Source organism: Cydia splendana, chromosome 3 (assembly GCF_910591565.1).
Source record: "Cydia splendana chromosome 3, ilCydSple1.2, whole genome shotgun sequence".
In the NCBI taxonomy this organism is placed as follows: Eukaryota; Metazoa; Arthropoda; class Insecta; order Lepidoptera; family Tortricidae; genus Cydia; species Cydia splendana.
This window is the reverse complement of record NC_085962.1, coordinates 6145082-6162595: the sequence shown is the minus strand read 5'-3', so window position 1 is coordinate 6162595 and position 17514 is coordinate 6145082. Positions and strand designations below refer to the sequence as shown.

At 36.8% G+C, this 17514-nt stretch overlaps 1 long non-coding RNA gene and 1 other non-coding gene across 2 annotated transcripts in view; one reads left to right on the top strand and one right to left on the bottom strand.

Annotated features, from left to right (window-relative positions):
• LOC134806461 (uncharacterized) overlaps positions 1-17514 on the top strand; it is a 154226-nt gene that overhangs the window by 87289 nt on the left and 49423 nt on the right. The gene's annotated exons all lie outside the window — the stretch shown is intronic.
• Positions 16909-16981, bottom strand: Trnaa-agc (transfer RNA alanine (anticodon AGC)). The gene has a single exon. It is a non-coding gene; the product is annotated as a tRNA-Ala (tRNA).

Below are 17514 nucleotides of genomic sequence, written 5' to 3'. Positions count from 1 at the left end.
ATCCAGCTTTTGCGCAAAAACTAAAATCCCAATAGATATCATATGTTTGATCATTTTATAATATATTCCGTTTCTTAGGTTTGTATTTTTGAAGATGTCCATTAGGAGCCAGACAAATCCTTTGAATTTTGTGTTATGGTGACATGGGTATCAAATATTGAAGAATTTCACGACGACCTTATTCCCCTTATTCGCTATTGGAATGGATTTACTATGAAAGCCAAGAATCAGACGATGTTATAGCTTTGCTGCGTCAGGTCGTCGTGTATAAAATTCGTCCAGTAGCGTTAAAAACATGGTGATTATAATTCTACTGGATTAATGCTTGATTTCGGTACAATAACCGGTACATCCATATTTATAAAGAAGCTAAAACCAAGTTTGGCTGTAATATTATGTCACTGGGGTTAGGTCAAGCTGTAATGTTGGTCTATACTCGATCTTTTCTCGAAGTGTATGCCAAGGTAGTTAGTTTATATCGCTATAGATTCTTTACAACTATATTACTTGCTGTAAAACTCAACAATAGCAGATGACACAGCATGGGTAAAGTAATGGTGAATCGAATTCCTGACAGATTGATTTTGATATTCAAAGACGACAATGAGGAGAGAGTCGGCTGATGAAGACAGATTCAGTAACATTCTAGTTAAGTGGAAAGACAGTATATTATGTTCCTCGACTTCTAACTGTTTAAGTGTTCAGGCACAATCAATATTAGGGTTGTGAAGAGATGAGAGAAAAAGATTCGAAACGTTGATGTTACAGCTCCAGAATTAGTTATAAACTTTATTAAACATAATACTCTCTTTTTACTTGTGAATGAATCAATATTCATTTTATGAGAACTTTTTCAAGGATTTCCATATGATGTACGTAGTTGAATTGAGATTACTTTATAATTGTTGATTATTTCTATCATTCTATTTTTCAATCATTCTATAATCGTTTTAGTGTTGATTCTTTAAGAGAACTGTGATGATTATGTAAAACTAAAGACTTATTATTATACTAGTGTATTGTTGTGTAAAATATTGCGTTTTTTCCATATTATTTTACAAATCCAAATGAATTTGCACGTTCGTGCATTTACAGATAATTCCTGAACGTCACTTTCGTGCATGCGATTTTTTTTATGATGAAGGGTCGTTGGATTTTTTTTATCATTTTTTACGTCTATTTTATAACAAATGAAAACGGTTCACATGCGTTTTGCATATATGAAGCAAGAAGAAGAATATTTTGCACATGAGTTTTTGCAAAATATTTTTCCCGGCCGTAAAGGGATATGGTAGGGATAGGGTGACTAGCCAGTCACAGATTAAAAAAGGCTGAAAAGGTTGCAAACCTTTACATATCTCGCCTCCTCGTGTGAAAGAGGCAGCTATCTTTCACAAAACTACGCCCTGTGCTAACTACCGATTGTAAGAACGGCGTTAGTATTAAGAGGAAGAAGAAAAGTTTGCCATGTTTAACCCTTAATAATGCAGAAAAATGACAGAAATTACGCAAAATTAAACTCCATCATTTTTAAATAAAATTGGAAGTACCTATAGGTATAATTATATTAATGCAGATGTTTTATCCACTGATACCTACTAATAAATGATAATAAACAACGAATAGCCAAAACGGCTCGGAAAGAAGGGACATGACATGTTATTAGTTCACGTAATACGTATCAAAAGTGTAGAATTATACCTAAGAGGATTCATCAAATGCTTCATTTCCCAAGTCATAGCATATACCTATAGATGGGGCATGGCATGAATGTCTTCTTCTTCCTCGCGTTATCCCGGCATTTCGCCACGGCTCATGAGAGCCTGGGGTCCGCTTGACAACTAATCCCATGATTTGACGTAGGCACTAGTTTTTACGAAAGCGACTGCCATCTGACCTTCCAACCCAAAGGGGAAACTAGGCCTTATTGGGATTAGTCCGGTTTCCTCACGATGTTTTCCTTCACCGAAAAGCGACTGGTAAATTCAAATGATATTTCGTACATAAGTTCCGAAAAACTCATTGGTACGAGCCGGGGTTTGAACCCGCGACCTCCGGATTGCAAGTCGCACGCTCTTACCGCTAGGCCACCAGCGCTTCATGGCATGGCATGAATGTCTGTAATAATAATACATTTGAAAAGTAGACTAGTTGACCTCTCAAATAACCTTAAACAAGCGAAAATAGGTAAAATAAAAACTATCCACGTAAAAACTGAACCCTGAGCACGTAACCACTCATATTATTCAACGGGTATTGTAATGCCGTAAAACCAAAAGATCATAACACATAAGTTCCCTCTGCTAAGATGATCCATTATGTAATCAGGGAAGTATATTATATGCAAAGCATATAGTCACCCACGGGTCATTCCATATTCACCCGCGGCCGTGCGGGGCATCGCAATGCTTGGGTATATATATATGTATAGGCTATATGCTTCCCATTACCTATAATGAAGCTTATTGGTCATTCAATACCTGTGTGTTGGGTCACATTGGGTCGGGTTGTAAGGGATAATGGCAATGAAATTTGAACTGTATTTTGAAATAGTTAAGGTGTACTTACATTTATAGTGAGATTTAACTTAAACATTTAAGTACTCAATTAGTCAATTACCCAATTATGTGAGCCCCAAGTTGTGGAAATAATAAAAATAGTAAAAAAAATGTTTTATTAAATGTTACGGTACTTCTGAAAGAGTATTACGATAAGTCCGGGGGAAGTGAAATAACACACATTGCCACTAAGCGCTACGGGTTACGCTCGAAGCGCGTAGCCACGTCTTTGCCGTATGAAGCTCTTAGTCGCTACGAACAGTGTACCCGACAGTCGGGTTCTTGGCCCCGAATGTGATAATGTATGATTAATTAACATTTATTAACTACTCGCGGAAAGGGCTTTTTTATATCGAACTTTTTCTATTTAACTTATATTTATCGCGTTCTTGCAAATACATTAAAACAAACAATTAATATAGCTAATTGAAGCTTGTAGAGCTATTATGAATAATGCCATAAGTGTGTAAAATACTAAAGCATAATTTCGACAAAGAATTTAAATAATACACGCTCAGTTAAACATGCGGCCACCATTTTTACAAAATATTTAATTACGTACCCAAAGTGCAGGCCTAACTATGTACAACGATGAAATTGCACTCCATGTGGGAAAGGGAAGGCTATGCGGGTAATGTACCGGTACAGAGCGAGAGAATGCAGGTTGTAGCAATTGCACAAGCGGTTGCACTGACTGTAGCGTCGGCAAAAAAGTCGGTTAAGAGAATATTTACTTTACATATCTGTTTTAAACAGACTTAAAAAGTTAAGTGTAAAAGTAATGTGTTTGTTCTTAGTGCTTTTAAAATTGTAATAAGATTAATGTAATCTTGGGTTTCTAGTATTTTTTTTTATTTAAAATTTTAAAATTATATTTCATCTAATGCTTCAAAAATTTCGCGTAGGTATATAATAAAATATAACATTAGAATGCAAATGCTAATACTTTTTTGTTGATGAAAGTTTTCAAATTCATTGGAAAATACTAATAAAAAATTTAGTTTTTAATTTTAGTTTGTATTTTCTATTTTAAGGATTTTTATTATTTAAAAAAAGGGTATTTGACTGTATTTAAAATAAATTATATTTACTAAAAAAAACCTGGGTAAACTCATCAGAATTCTTCTTCTCGTGTCGATGGTTTCAGACTGTACGGGACCAGAAGGTAGCGACATTTATATTAGAATTAAAAAGCGACTATAAATGTAATGGAAGACTAAAATTACACATCAATCACTCCTATAGAAATTAATTACCACCTAACTACATTTATCATTTAAACTTTTAGCCTACTAAATCACTTATGTAAGTACAGCGTTGTGCATGTTGTATCCAAGATTTTTGTAAAAAAATCTAAGATTATAAAATCCAAAAAACTATTTGCAATTTACGAATTTTTATTCATTTAATTCGCAATAGTGCGACATAAAATAGTAGAAATTAAATAAAATGGAACTAAAAAAAAAATACTAAATTGTTGCCATGTTTTATTTTACGTCAAAAATGACAGTTACGTAGGATGTGGCGCCCTCATTCATTTTCTACAATTTCTTGTCGGACTATAAGAATGAGTCGCAAAAAGGTACAATCCGTCCCCGTTCAAACCGAGAAAGTTTTTCAAACAACATCACTCAAAAGCAGGCTATCCACAGTCAGCTGCAAACCGTACAGCACACGTGTGGCGTAAACGAGCGGCCTTATAATGAATAGCCGTCGCCTGCCACCATATTTCAACGAATTAACAAATGACCTCCTGTCAGAGTGCGCGCGGGGCTCGATTTTTCTGCGCACCGTACAGGACTAGGCTATGCTAGGCATGATGTAGGTGCGGTAGGCTGGCCTGCCGAATTAATGGGCTCTGCCTATAGGTGCTCCAGGTTCAAGCTTGCCTCCGAGTGAGATCGATACAAAGTTTATCCTCGAAGATTTTCTTGATATGTTGAGCTTATGTGGACGCATGCTAATATGTGTAGATAAGTAAAGCGGTTGTTTTAAGCGAAACGCAGGGTTAACTCATGCGATCAACGAAATGTAGGAAAAATCTGGGGGCACGGTAGTGCCCCCGCCAAGTCGAGTAAAACAAAGAGGCACGGCCGTACCATCCTTTTCTCGAAGCCATTCAGGCCATTTTCAACGTTTACAAAATCAAAATCAAAAAATCAAAAAAATCAAAAATATACTTTATTCATGTAGGCCTAGCAACAAGCTCTTATGAATCGTAATTAATCTTAATCTAATTATCAGAGCAATTTATTGATGTTAATATTATTCCATAATAAAATTGGATTATTATACATATCAAATTTAACACTAAGAATTTCACAAAAGGATCGTCAAACATTAAAAAGATTGTATAAAAAAATACTAGTCTAGAATTTCTAGAATAAAATCTAAATGTCAAAAAAAAGCATAAGTATATAACAAAAGAAGTAGATAGTATTACATCGGAATATCCATTTCCTCATCAATAATCAAATGTACCTAATAAATAAATAATCATTTCGAATAACAATTAATCCCACGTTGTAATATCATTCATGTAGTCTTGTGTGGTATAATAAGCTTTAGAAATAAGTTTACGCTTTACATAATTCTTAAATTTATTAATAGATAATTCAGTAATATGGTTTGGAAGTTTATTATAAAATCTTACACAATTACCCATGAATGATTTTTTAATTTTATGGAGCCGAGTGAAGGGCACTGCGAGCTTATGTTTATTTCTAGTATTAATATTATGAATTTCACAATATATACAGAATATTCTCATAAATGTATTGACAGTGCACTGTCATTATGTCAATTTCCTTAAATTTATCTCTAAGTGAGTCTCTATGGTTCATTTTGTATATTGCTCGAATAGCCCTCTTCTGCAGAACAAAAATGGTATTTATATCTGAAGCACCGCCCCACAGTAAAATACCATATGCCATAATGCTATGGAAGTAACTAAAATATACTAATCGAGCTGTTTTCACGTCAGTTAACTGACGGATTTTGCTCACTTCAAAAGCTGCAGAGCTCAGTCTATTCGAAAGAGTAGCAATATGGGGATATTATACATTTTACATTAGATAATCTAATTACACTAATTGTTTTACGCGGTAAACCCAAACTGTAAGCGCATTGACATTTTTCATACATCGCTCCTTGAGAAACACAGTGTCATTAAGCGAAAAACGTGTTTTTTGGGTACAGAGCTTTAAAATTTTCGAAATCTTCAAACGTCTAAAACTGCCGTACTAGAGATAAAAGAAAGAGTTTTTTTGCTATATTTTGTTAGATTTTAAACTAATCTTGTGAGTCATTTGAGTAAACTATGTTTTTTTTGTTTAATTTCTAAGATAATTCAATTAAAAGAAAATTGTAATGTCACTATTCCGTTTAGTTTTGCTTAATGTCACATGACGACTTCGCAATATTGATTCAATTTATGGAACAGTGACACTATATCCAGTTATTTGATATAACTTAACGTTTATTTCAAAGAAAAAGCGCAATTAGAATCATTTTACATGGATGTTAATTAATATTTACTAAAGTAAGCGACTTTCAGTCTTAAAAAATTAGCAAATAAGACTAGTTTTTCTTTAAAACTAGAGTATTCTTAGCTTGTTTTGTTTGGCTATATTTTTACGATCAAAAATTACCAAAGTAAATAAACAAAGGGGAGGATAATAATTGGGGGATGCGATGTAAGGGGCCCGAATGTCATGTAACGGACCCCAGACCAGCCTCTCCTGCACGTGGTCACCCTGTGGAATACCAAACAAGCCTCTGGCGATCCACCAACCCGCACTGAACCAGCATGGTGGGCTTATGGCCCAATCTCATTTGACATGTACGACTCCTCGTTACGGCGCTAAGTACCCTGTAAAAGTGGTGCTAAGAATCCCCGGGCGGAAGATACCCACGTCATCATCATCCTGCTAGGCCTTGTTCTCATTTACTTGGGGTCGGCCTTCCCTGTTCTTTTCCTCCATTCTGCACGATTGAGTGCAACGTCGGCGTCTTTCAGGTTTCGCTGAACCGTCGTCAGCCAGGTAGCAGGTGGTCTTCGACGTCCTCGCTTCGTCGTTGAAATATCGAGCGCTACCTTAACCATGTAGTCTACAGGACGCCTCTGTACATGACCGTACCACCTCAGACGTTTTTCCGTTAGCTTTTCTGTTATTGGCGCTACTTTGAAACTACCCGGCGGAAGATACCCACACGCTTTGTCGTCATCAAATTACTCCGACAAGGTGGCTGTGTTGACGTTAAGCATATCCCAAATCCCAAAGCTATATACCTACCTTAACCGCAATCAAAGCCTACGCATCAACATCTACACATTGCGATGATAAGATTGAAGAGTATTACGAGATTATGACCCTCTAAATAAATCTACTGATGAAAAGCAGGAAACATGGACCATTGTCCTTGGTGAAGTCAGATCAAGCACACATACATAGTCGGACCACATATGGCCTTGGCAGCAGAAACGACCGTAGTTCTAGGTCTATTCCATTTGCCTTTGGTCGAAACATGAACGTAGATAAGTAATTCCTTCTTTCTCAAAAAAACTTCAAAGTCGCTGGACCTGGACTTCGCCTGGCGGAATATCACACACGAAATTGACTACTTATATAATAATATTTTCATCTGACAATAGTTTAATTAAATATTTATTTATGTAGGTATTAGGTACATCAATAGGTTTAAATTTAGTTCCGATCACAGACCCGTGAGAGCAAAAATAAAATGTAAGACTTAAATCCACCGTAAGCAATTATGTAATTCATAAATAGGCAAAACACCTAAACAGAAACACACTCTTATTTGTAACCACGATCAGTTTAACTTAGAATTACGAAGTAATTTTGACACCTTACAAGAAGAGATACCACAAATACACATTCAGAAGTTCAAATTCAAAATAACAACATTATAAATACTTTAGAAACAGCCAGTAGCAAAATTAAACCAACCCGGAAAAACAACAAAAAACTCACAAGCGACACATTACGTTATTAGAACTAGCTCTTCTGAAGGAGGTACGAATTCTTCATCATCATAAGTATTATCTTTATTAACAGTTTCAACTAAAACAGTAGTATTAACTTTATTAAAATAGCTTTAAACTTTTTTGTCATTCAAGACACATTGAGACATTTTCTACTGTAAGAGAACAATAGTTTTATGGGTAATTAATAGGTAAGTACCTACCTAGTGATAATAATAATTAACGTGTGTTTTGTGTCACCTTGTCAGAAATAAAATTGGAACATAACAGACATCACAAAAATAACTTGCAAATTTTGATGAATGAAAAAGTATCACACAACACATAAATAATATTATATTATAATATAAATATGGGAATCTTACACATACCAACCTAGTTCCACAGTTAGATCAATAGGGCTCGTAATGTGGCTATATCTATCTAATTATAAATAGTCGTCTAGTAGGTACCCATAATACAACTCTATTATGAACCTTATAGAAAAAATACAACACAGTGACATTAAACAACGAGTGACACTCATTAACCACACCGTTATAAGCGTTCTGTACCAGTTGTAGTGGCTTTAAGCTTAAAACGACATTTTTCACTTAAGCATGCCAACTGTCGCTATGGTAAACTAAGCTAGCATATTGACACTACACAGATAATGACGATCGACCTGCTAAGACTTCTGTCAGCTTCTTAAAATCACAATGTCACTTAAAGTAAAAGAACAGTACGTTTTTATTTTTAGTCAGCATTATGGCTTTAAGTTTTAAGCAAAACCGTCATTATAGGTATAATGTCACTTTACTTATTTCAAAACGTTATTCTATTCTATTAAATTCAAAAGTACAAGTGTCCACGATATTGCTTTAAATTGAGTTTTGATTTCGATACCATATTATAAGTTTAAAGTGACATAGTACTTATAGATACACTATTTCTTATGTAAATTGACGTACTTACCATTGAATCTCATAGAAAACCGTCACTAAGCAAAAAAATACAATTTACTTCCCCTTAATGACATTGTTCCTATGAGACGGGCACCTATTCCCTCTATTCGCCATAACGACATTAGCGCCCTCTGGCGGTTCTAATAGAGCTAGGGCGATAGGTGTCTTCGTATTGCGTGCGTTACGATCATACGAGCTAGATGGCGTTATTAACTCAAAAACCCAATTTTTTGGATAATGACGTTATGTTTCTCAAGGAGCGACATTCTGTTAACGCATTCCGGCGCGATTCGGGAAATAAATTAGAAATTCACTAAATATATGAAATAGTAAAAATCACATATTTTATAGTTCCACGGCAAAAGGTACGTTATGGCGGCTGGCGCTTACGCTATTATTAACGCCGCTCCAATATTCAGCCGGGGCAATGGTACCTTTTGCCGTGGAACGTCTAATATCTTTACTATTTCATATCTAGTGAATCTCTAATTCATTTCCCGAATCGCGCCGTGCGTTTATCGCAAGGTTCGTGTGGGTCCTAATCTCGATCATAAAGTGACCTGCAATGTAATGTATGCCCTATGTGTATAGACTAAAGTGTTGCCATGTCTAATTTATTTTTATATTAAAAACAAAACACGAACGTCGTCAAATAAACAATCACAATATCACCACCTCATCTGCATACTTACGAACGCCGGGAGCGATGTGGCGCAGCGCCTTGATAATTGCCCTTCGTTGTTACTGCGATTTGAATATTGTAAAGACTAAATTGCCATGCATATAGAGTGGCGCCCCTGAATAATATCTAAGGGATCATTGTTATTTAGTGTAGAGGATAATAGAATTTATGTCTCGGGGCTATGATTGTGCAAGTAGTTTTTGTGTTTGGATGGGAGAATAATTTTAAGATTAACAGATTTTGATGTTGATTATTTTACATTAAATATGGTACAAGTAGCAACACTTCTAATTGTACATCGGTGGACCTTATTAAAAAAGGCATAAGGTCCACTTATGGACAATTAACAGTGTGGGCGATGGTTAGGTACAAAAGATGGATTTAGCAATTACGAAGCACATGCATGCACAAGCACCAGCAACTGGCATGCAAAAATCACTCTGTTTATATTGTCTTGAGAATGACACGAACCAACCGCTGGAAAGCCGCTTCCATACAATCGAAGATAAGCTCTTCTATTTAAAATGACATGCTTAACTATTTATTCATAAGAGCTTGTTGCTAGGCCTACATGAATAAAGTATATTTTTGATTGATTTTGATTATTTTAAAATTACAAAAAAAAATATGTTTGAAATTCTTAAAATGAGTTCATTCATTTGTTATGTACCACGATATAGTTTAAAAAAACCGGCCAATTGCGAGTCGGACTCGGTCACCCATCCAAGTACTGGCCCCGCCCGACGTTGCTTAACTTCGGTCAAAAATCAGGTTTGTTGTATGGGAGCCCCACTTAAATCTTTATTTTATTCTTTTTTTTAGTATTTGTTGTTATAGCGGCAACAGGAATACATCATCTGTGAAAATTTCAGCTTTCTAGCTATCACAGATCACGAGATACTGCCTGGTGACAGACGGACGGACGGACGGACGGACAGCGGAGTCTTAGTAATAGGGTCCCGTTTTACCCTTTGGGTACGGAACCCTAAAATCATTATTTTTTAATTTTCTCATTTACCCCCCAAAAGTGGCCTCCATGTTTAAAATTAATTTGTTTACGTAAGATATCCGTCTTTGGGTCACGAATTTAGATATTTGTAGCAAATTACAACTTAATTGGTCCAGTACTTTTGGAGAAAATGGGCTGTGACAGACGGACATACAGACAGACGCACGAGTGATCCTATAAGGGTTCCGTTTTTTCCTTTTGAGATACGGAACCTTAAAAATAAGTGTGTGCTCTGTGTCTTATGTTATGTCATAAAGATATTTTCTACGGGTATGGAACCCTAAAGATAGGTGTGTTCTCTGTGTCTTATGTCATAACGATTTTTTCTACGATTCTGTTTCGTACTTAATACTAGAATCACTATGACGTATCCATTCTTCTTCCTCGGTCCCTCATTGTTGAGGATCGCGACCATGTATGCTGCGTCTCCATAGTATGCGGTCATAAGCCATATGGGTCACGCACTGCATGTTGCCGCCAACCACCTTCACAATACACTAGATAATTTTAGCTATTATAAATAATTTCCATACATATAGTTTTGACATTGGAAATGTCTTTTCGTTCGCTCCAGTATAGGGTCCGATTTCACGAAAAAGTGCGATCCCCTTATATCTCGAAAAGTTGTGAAGATATGATATTAAAAAATAGGCTCAAAAGACGCATAATCACGAGAGCTGTAAGGTCCAAAAATAATTATTCGAGAAAGTCAAAAACAAAAAAAGTTATGGTCGAAATAGTGAAAATAAAATTCAATTATTTCCGAATTTTTGATTTTGATGCTCGATAATTTGGAAAAGAAGTATGATATCAAAAATTTAAGAAAAACGGCTTTGGACAATTTAGTCAGCTACAATTTGAGCCTAAAACAAAGACAATCGGGTTAAGGGTTTGCCCTGTAGCCTAACCTTAAAATAGTCAAAAAGTCAGAACGACATTTTTCACATGACATTTATGACTTCATGTTTCGCAGAGTTCGTTATCGGTGTTTGTTGTGAATTATCGGGATTATGACGGCAGAATAACACTTGCACTGCGTGGGCTATCAAAATTTCTGCAGATTTTTATTGGTCTAACTCTATCTATCCTGTTTGAGACGGGCGTAGATAACGCACTATTCGACAATATATATATTTTGTAACTATTTCCTTATCCAGACTTTCTCGTCGCTCAGCGACAATATTTTTTCGAATTCCGTAGATTCATTTCCAATGTGCTCGATAGTCGTGTGAGGCACGAAATCTGTGAATTTTTTTTAAGTGGTTACACAGTTTTGTCGACACAGTGACCAGCGACTGCTTTTGGTGTCGTGGCCGAAAGGGCTGCGGCACCATCCATACATATAGTATGAGCGGACAGTAGGTAAATGACTTGAGTAACAAGTCTGTGCTTTAGTGGAGAAGTCGAATCGGCCGTCGACCTCTATCCGACAGGTGATGTCTCCAGGGTGACAATTATCGAACTCTAAAGCTAACTGAATAGTCATATCTGTGTAGAGTTAGAACAAGAAAAGTCTGCAACGACTTTTATAGAACACGCAGTGCAAGTGTTATTTTAAACGTCTAACTTCTATGAAATTATGACGTAATAATAACACTTGCACTGCGTGTGCTATCAAAATCGTTGAAAATTTATTTTGGTCTACTCTATGGTGTTTTGAAACTGCTGAGAATTGTTACCATTTAATAGGCTAAAATGAGGTTTTCTAAAAAAATATAACACACAAATATAAATTTACATATGCAAAGTTGTTTACATAAAAAAATGTTTCCTCGTTCATCAAGTTATTTAAATGTACCTAAAAATCTGTTACTTACTTACCATGCACCATAGTAGACTAAAAAAACACAAGTTTTCGAGTCTTCAACCAAAATCGAAATTCCGTTATCCGCATCTCTTTCTTTCCCGTTTAGAGCGAGCAAATGCGATAAAGAGGAAAACTTTTAGTTTCAAGATAGGTACAAAGATTTTTTTTTAAATACCTATAAGTGTAAGATAATTATTTAGACCGTACATTGATAATAATTCGCCCCTATAATCAAAAAGCTAATAAATTTGAATCTAATTTATACTTTTAAAGAGTGACCTGCTTACCCCTTGCTACCCTCGTATTGTCACCATCAGGCACGCTTCTGCCACGCGCACGTAGTTAGCCATTATTGTCCAATGTCACTTTATTTGTCCATTCTGGCAATTAAAGTTGTAATAGAAATGATTGGGTGTCGTGTGTCTATTAACTCTTTGTCACCCTACTATGCTCAATAAAAAAGTGTTGAACAGAGGTTACAATCGAGACATTTACAGTTTTATTTTAAAAGAGTTAGTATGTGTACAACCTAGCCCTTCGAGTGGCATTGTCCTCCTCGAGGTCTCTACGGTAAGTGGCGGTGGCCGCGAGACGGACAGACATAACAAGCCGGTTGAGTGGCGCAGCCATTTTAGAAAAATATACGTCAAGTGGCGGGGCCTCAACGGGTGATCATCGCAAATTTGGCGCGTGCGAGAAATATGACCGTTTCCCAAAAAAAATCTATGAATGATATATACAAACTATATATCACAGAATTCAGCATAAAATGGGTTATTTCATTGTATACCAATGAATTCTATTCTATTTATGTGAATTATACTAGACTTGTTCTAATCTCATATTACCATTTTTTTTCTACTTTCATGTAAAAATACGTATAATTAGGTACGAAATAAAACAATTGATTGTAGAAAAAGCAGTCTTTATGACAAAACAATACATTTAACACGATTCCCACAGTTTATTTCACTTTTTATCAGTGCGTATTCCGTTTGAATGTTCGCGGCTCGACGACGGTCGGCGCGTAATGGGCGAGGTGGGGCAGGAACATCACGTCATTCCTAACAAACTTTGTTTTACGCGGGAATTCGGCCGTTAGGGAATACCATCCTTGTTTATTGACGAATGCATCTTGCAAGAGTGAGCAAGCAAAGCATAGTTTTAACGGTTTTATTTTAGGCGCGAAATGCAGCGTCGCACAGAGGCCGCGAGACGGTCTCTGCCAATTACGGGCTTGTTATGACCGAACCTTCTCGCGGCCTCTGCCACGCCGAGGCATATTTAAAAAAATGGTCGCGCCATTTCTCCTACTGTTCAACCGGAGGTGCTGCCACCCGTAACCTGGCCGAAACTTTGGAAAAAAAGTAAAATAATGAAATTGAATCGCGTTAGACCCGTTAATGACTTAAAAAATACGAATAAATAAAAAAATATATACCTAGTTCTAATCTATCTATCTATCTATCTATACATATAAGGGGCTGTCCATAAATTACGTCATCGATTTTTGACGATTTTGGACCCCCCCCCCCTATAATCATCCAAAAATCATGCATCAAATGACCCCATTTCCTCCTACTTCATGCTACCGTCATCCGATGTCCAGACCCCCCCCCCCCTAATTTGAAATGACGTAATTTATGAATAGCCCCTAATAAAGCTGAAGAGGGTCGAAAGTCTGTACATGGAAGATATTTGAAAAAAAGTTGGCCGGGGATAATTAGAATTGATAACAGAACACGTTCCAACAGTTTTTAGAATTTTTGTCTGTTTGTCTGTTTATCTGTTTGTCTGTTTATTTGAACGCGCATCACGTGAAAACGGCTGAACAGATTTTGATGAAAACTTTACTAATCTGTCGAGAAAATCCCCGGCCAGGTTATAGGCTATAAAAATTCAACCCCTAAAAGGGGGGGTAGCCACAACAATCGATTGACTTAAGTTTGCCCCTGAATCGTATGGCGCTACTTAGGAAGGAGGGGCAAACTTTTTTCAAATATGTGCTAACACTATAGAGTACCCTGGTAAACTGAATGATGTATGGCGCTGAATTGAATACGATGTGACATAAATAAGCCACCGAGGAAGAATTTTGCCAAATTAACTATCAGTTTAGAAGACCCCTCTTCTAAAATTTCAATCAATCGTACGAATATTAACAAATTTAATTGAATAATTGTGTTGATTTAATAATACAACAAAATTAAACGGCAGTAAATTAATTGCCCCTCATTGCACAGTGCCATCTTTTGGGGAGCTGAGTAAACATTAAGTAACCAAGAAAACTAAAAATGGGTTTACATAGTTACGTAGTGCTAAAATAAACACACATATCAACACGAGTATAATTGCATAAAATTATTTATTTTCTCCGTTATGAATTATACCTAATCGTAATTATATCGCATCCATATCAAATCCATATTCATACGTATCGCCTCCTTAAGCACTTAATAATGGCCACGAAGGTGGGTACTTTGAAAAAAAAAAACATTGACCTCTGTCATTTGCAGTGCCGGATTAACCCTTTTAAGCAAAATAAGCACTTGCTTAGGGCACCATGTCTATGGGGCACCAAAATTATCGAAATATTTTCGCGCTCGCTTCGCTCGCGTTTTCAATAACATTCTAAGATGCTTATGATAAAGGTGAAATTCGGGTGGCGATTGCAGCAGCATTAGGTACTCTGTTGTAACGTTACTGCTGCGGCACTGTCAATTTTCGTGATAAAATGATGTGACTGATTTCCATACTAAAAGTAAATATGTACCTACAACTGTCTATCAAAATGCGTTTTTTATATCAAAACATTTTCGCGCTCGCTTCGCTCGCGTTTTCAATTACTTTCTAACATATGATAAAGGTGACATTCAATTTTCGTGATATAATGATGTGACTGATTTCCATACTAAAAGTAAAACTGTACAACTGTCTATCGAATTGCGTTTTTTTTTATATCGAACAATTGTCGCGCTCGCTTCGTTCGCGTTTTCAATAACTTTCTAAGATGTGATAAAGGTGACATTCGGATAGCGACTGTAGCAGTATTAGGTAATCTGTTGCAACGTTACTGCTGCGGCACTGTCAATTTTCGTGATAAAATGATGTGACTGATTTCCGTACTAAAAGTAAAAATGTACAACTGTCTATCAAATTGCGTTTTTTTATATCGAAAATTTTCGCGCTCGCTTCGCTCGCGTTTTCAATAGCTTTCTAAGATGTGATAAAGGTGACATTCGGGTGAGGACTGCAGCAGCATTACTCTGTTGCAACGTTACTGCTGTAGCACTGTAAATTTTCGTGATAAAATGATGTGACTGTTTTCCATACTAAAAGTAAAAATGTACAACTATCTATCAAATTGCGTTTTGATATCGAAAATTTTTCGCGCTGGCTTCGCTCGCGTTTTCAATAACATTTTAAGATGTTTATGATAAAGGTGACATCCGGGTGGCGACTGCAGCAGCATTAGGTACTCTGTTGCAACGTTACTGCTGCGGCACTGTCAATTTTCGTGATAAAATGATGTGACTGATTTCCATTCTCAGCTGAAATGCAGCAATGAACGTCACTCAATTTACCAAAAAAATTCAATGTAATCTTGATGACCCTAGGGAGAGGGGGCACCATGGTCTAGAAATACTTAGGGCATCAAAATATCTTAATCCGGCACTGGTCGTTTGCGGAGTCAAACGCATTTACCATGCCTTCCCGAAAAAAATCGAATCATTCGCGAAAGTTTCGCAACGCATTGAGGTTACAAGGGGCACGTGGTCTTCCTCAGGAGTCTGAAGAAGACCACGGTGCGTGGCGGTGGCGCTCTACCCAGGCAGGCCGCTTCGCTTTCGCTCGCGCGCGTATACCTTACTGTATCGTCCGATATACACCTACTACTCTGTCGTTTAAATCCTTAGAGAATATAACCAACGGAGACGCCATAAGTACTAAGACGCCAAGTAATAAACGCCATGTCTATAATTTTCGGTACAAAATAGTCTGGCGTTTTTTGCGGGGGAGGGGCAGATCAAATGTGTACCTACGTAACGTAAACATAGCCATGTCAGATAAACGTCGGTTGACCATTGGCCGCCTATTTTCGACAGAGGGGAACGCCTGTTAATGACCACTCTGTTTGATTATATTCTCTAAGTTTAAATCACGTGTAAAATTTGAATAAGGGCGAATAAAACTATTGATTTTGGAGTGTAGTTTTATTTAGTGGTACATACCTAATTGTAAAATATTGGACTTCAGTCCTCTAGCATATCCATATGTCAACTTTACTTTAAGTTCCTCCTCCAGGGGAGAGAAATTAGGATTAGAAATTAGCCGCTTACTGTCACAGACCGAATTACACGCGGGCGGAGCCGCGGGCACAGCTAGTTACTTAAATAAAATACAAGTATGTTAAATGATGGGGTCTGTAATGACGACACAAATACATAGAAAATGACACAGGTCAAAGACAAATCTTGCACACCTCGATCTCTTTTTGTTTACGGATGAGTCACAAACACGCACCGCCGTGCTAGTTGTGTGCATGCCCAGTTGGGCATGTGCTTCGGCAGAGGGGAAATAGTGCGAATGCGGACTCCCTTCCCGGTGTTGCTCGAAGGTTGCTGGAGTCTAATTCAGTTTGGTTTTCTCAAAGTTCCACAGTAAAGCGAGTTCTAGTTCCTATTGAGTTACAAAAATCCTAGAAAACCATCCAAGTGAGTCGCGAAGGTTACCGTCCACACAATTCATTATATTTTAATTGCTTTAAGTTAGAACGACTTGTTTGGTTTTTGTTGTTTGTTGTTATGCAGATTCTTTATGATTATAGGTACTACTACGTTTTAGATCTATTTGTTTAACCGTTTTAATATACTTAGAAACAAATTAAAAGTGGAAAATTCACTGTCTTGGGTGGGACTTGAACCCATGACCACTGGATCGCTAGCCCAGTGCACTGCCATCTGAGCTACCAAGACCATACCCAATACAGTAAATATTTCCACAATATATGAGCCTTAGGGAAGCTCTAGCGACATCTTCCGTAAGAGTCTTACATTACACTTCTTTTTATTTCTTCGTTTTTATTCTTTCTTTTTTAGGGTTCCGTACCTTAAAAGGAAAAAACGGAACCCTTATAGGATCACTCGTGCGTCTGTCTGTCTGTCTGTCCGTCTGTCACAGCCTTATTTCTCGGAAACTACTGGACCAATTAAGTTGAAATTTGGTACACATATGTAAATTAGTTACCCAAAGATGGACATGTTTTTTTTTATAATTTTAAAATACATAGGTTCGAAGTTATTTACAAAATTAGCCAAAAAATTACCATTCCCCCCCTTTATCTCCGAAACTACTGGGTCTAAAATTTTGAAAAAAATACACAAAATAGTTCTTTACCTATAGATGACAGGAAAACCTATTAGAAGTGTGCAGTCAAGCGTGAGTCGGACTTATGTACGGAACCCTAGAAACGCGAGTCCGATTCGCACTTGAAATAAAATGAATGTCA